The sequence below is a fragment of the Erinaceus europaeus genome, chromosome 13, assembly GCF_950295315.1.
Source record: "Erinaceus europaeus chromosome 13, mEriEur2.1, whole genome shotgun sequence".
Taxonomy (NCBI): domain Eukaryota; kingdom Metazoa; phylum Chordata; class Mammalia; order Eulipotyphla; family Erinaceidae; genus Erinaceus; species Erinaceus europaeus.
Window position 1 is genome coordinate 21,397,550 of NC_080174.1, and position 3,662 is coordinate 21,401,211.

The following is a 3,662-nucleotide window of genomic DNA, read 5'->3' on the forward strand; positions in this document are numbered from 1 at the left end:
TGCACACCTATGTTCATAGCAGCTTTCTCTCAACTTTCCCCCAGCCTCTTGATTTCTGCTGGTCTCTACTCAATAAGTAAAGATAATAATTAAAAAACTAATAAATAAAATATAAAGGAAAGAAAAGAGTTAAACTATTATTATCTGCTGGTGACAAGATAATATCCTTAGAGAATCCCCAAAACTCAACCGAAAATTACTGGAAACCATCAATAAATCCAGTAACATAACAGGATACAAAATCTATACACATTCATCTGTGGCATTGCTTTGCTTTACACAAATGATGATTCAGAGGGAAAAGAATTGAAGGAAGCAATCCTATTTACAATTAAATGCCAAAAGATAAAATATATAGGAATAAGTCTAATTAGGGAAATAAAGCACCTTTACCATGCAAACCATAGGACACTGTTAAATGCCACCTACTTGATGCTACTAGTAGTCTAGTAGTTTTTTATATTCAGCCCTCCTCTAACAGCTTAAAGCGAATGAGAGGGGAATAAATTCTTGTAACCCTACTCAGCTTTGGAGCTATTCTGTCCCTGTTGCTTTTTTGGATGCTGGCATTGTTCCCTGTCGTCTCCTGTTTTCTATTACTACCCCAGCACTCTTGTCCATGATTTCAGGAAGCCCTCAGACTCAGCCCTTGGGCTCTGGCTATGTTACTGGCTCAGTCCCTATAGATTTCTCTCTGCCTCAATGAGAAGGTCACCAGAAAGAAAAAAAATTGCTAGGACTGTGGTGGAAAAGCATCTAACAGCCTGATTCCTCAGATTACATCCATCTATGAGTGAAAAGGAAATATTGAGGGAGACAGTGAGATGCTGTTGATGATTAAAATCCAAAGTTCCTTGGTTCCAGCTTTGATAAATTTTGTTTGTTTTGTGATCCCTTATGAAGTGACAGATGTGATTACAGTGCTAGTGGAGCAGGGGAACTACCCATATTTGCACAGGGCGTGCCAGGCTACTGAGTCAGCATCTGATTCTAGCACAGTCCCACCATCATGAACCTTGTTCCTGCCATGTCTTACCCATATACTCCAATGGTGTCTTGCATCTAGTGTTTAGCGTCTAGCGTCTAGCATCTAGTGATGCTAGACCCCACTAATAAATACTACCTACTGTCCTACTGTTGGTTGAAAAAAAAAATAAAAGAATGTAAAGAAATAGAGTGGGGCCAGGCAATGGTGGACCCGATTGAATGCTAATGTTACAATGTGTGCAAGGGCGGGGGTTCAAAGCCTTGGTCCCCACCTACAGAAAGGAAAACTTCACTAGCAGTGAATCAGCACCATAAGTGTCTCTCTTTCTCTCACCCTCTTTATCTCCACTTCCTTTTCCAACTTTTCTCTATTCTATCAATTAATTAAAGTGACACAAAGAAATGGAATACTTTTCATTGTTCATGGAAGGAAAGCATAAATACCATTAAAATGACCATCTTACCAAAAATATCCTACAAATTCAATGCAGTTTCAGGGAAATTGAACAAGTTGTCTAAAAATTTGTATGTGATTATAAAACATATGCAAAGAGCCCAAGTACTTCTGAGGAAAAAGAAGAATAATATTAGCATCATGCTCCTTGAGTTCAGTTTATACTACAAAGCAATAGGAATTGAAACAACATGATACTGAAAGAAAAATGAATAATTAGATCATTGGAACAGAATATAGAGCTCAGAAATAAACCCACACATACACACACCTAACATATGACAAAGGGGCTAAAATGGTCCAATGGGGGGAAAGAATACCACTTCAGTAAATAATGCCGGGAGAAATGAACAGTTACATGTAGGAAAAATTGTTGATATGCTTCTAGTTCTGATTCTGGGATCCCTTCTGTTACAGTGCTTGACGTTGTGGTCTATTTACATGGTCATTCTGTTACATTGGTTTGGTCTCACTGCCCCTGCCTCTGGGAGATTTTGGTTTAGTCCTTCCTAGTTCCCGCTTCTTCCTTCTCCCCGCCCCCATCCTAAGTACTTCCTTGGTTCCTGACTCTTCCGTGGAGGAGAGAGAAGCAGGACAGAATTGGGCTGTGATTAGATTAGATTAGTTTTTTGAACCATTCGCTCGTGAATACAGAAATATTGTTTATCCGCTCAGCCATGTTTCCCTGGTCATCTGTCTCCCACCCGCGAAGCTAGCCCTGCATAGTGGTGCCCTGAACTTTGACTGACAAAAAACAAGATGAGGCCTACTTAACACCATACACTAAAATTAAATCACAATGAATTGAAGATGTGGATATTAGACCTGAAACTATGAATAGAAAAACATATTGGTAAAGCACGTTATGGCCTTGTGATCAAATATGTATTTGGAGGCTCAACCACACAGACAAGTGAAGCTAAAGCCCAATTAAATACATGGGAATTCATTAAAAAAAATTTATACATCAAAAGAAAACTCCAAAAGGATAAACTGAGAACCCAGCAAATGGAAGGAGATAGATATTTTCACATCACATCTGGCAAGTGGTTGATAGCAACCATCTACACAGAAAGCATGCAACTCAACAAAAAGAAAAGGAACAATCTAATAAAAAGAGTAGGCAAGACATGTGAATGGACAGTTTTTGAAAGAAAAGATACACATGAACCATAGACAAATGAAGAAATGCTCCACTTCATTTATCACTAAAGAAACACAAATTAAAATCACACTGAGATTCTATTTCACACTGGTTAGAATGGCCTACATCAGTAAAACAGGGAATTATGAATCTGTGACACTGCTAGTGGGAATGCAAACTCGCACAGCCATTCTCAAAAACAGTAGGGAGAATCCTTAAGAAAACACAATGAGACCCACCTGCAGAGGAGTAGCTTCACAAGCGGTGAAGCAGGTCTGCAGGTGTCTGTCTTTCACCCCCACCCCGTCTTCCCCCCCCCATTTCTCTCTCTCCTATCCAATGAAAATGACATCAATAATAACTACAACAACAAAACAATCAGGGCAACAATATAAATAAATAAATAAATAAATAAATATTTAAAAAGGCAACACAATGAAAATACCTTATGATCTAGGAATACCTCTCTTAAGCATTTATATAGAAGATATGAAAACACTAGTTCAAAGGAACATATGAACCTTAGTATTCATAGTAGAATTATTCACAATACCCAAAATCTGGGATTAACCTCAGTGCCCATCAACAGATACTCAGTGGATGGCAAACTAAAATGATAATATTGCATCCTTTGGAACAATATAAATGAAACTAAAGGTAATTGTTGTTTGTAAAGTAAGTAAGGACATTAAAGACAACTACCAGATACTTTCAATCATATATTAAATCTAGAGTATTGAAACACATACACAAAAAAAGAAGAAAAGTAACTATTCTGTCTCTAAGACCTTGGAAAAACTATAGTGATTATCTTTGAGGATGTGGAGGCACAGAAATTTGGTAGTGGGAGTAGTGTGTAACCACTATTACCTTGTAACTTATTGTTAAATCACTAATAAAATTAAAATTATTCAAATGAAATTAAAAATAAGATACTTTCTTTTCCAATATGTTAGAGTTACTACTCTCTTTGGCCAGATAATTAGAAACTAATTACAATATGTATGATTAAACAATGTTCAAATTTTTCAGGGAAGGGAATCTGGGAGAAATAAATCAATTCCATGAATAAAGCAT

General features: G+C 37.1%; 1 pseudogene; it reads left to right on the forward strand.

Annotated features, from left to right (window-relative positions):
• The first annotated feature begins 548 nt into the window (after positions 1 to 548).
• On the forward strand, positions 549 to 1,013 carry LOC132542577 (protein CutA-like; annotated as a pseudogene).
• The last annotated feature ends 2,649 nt before the right edge of the window (positions 1,014 to 3,662 follow it).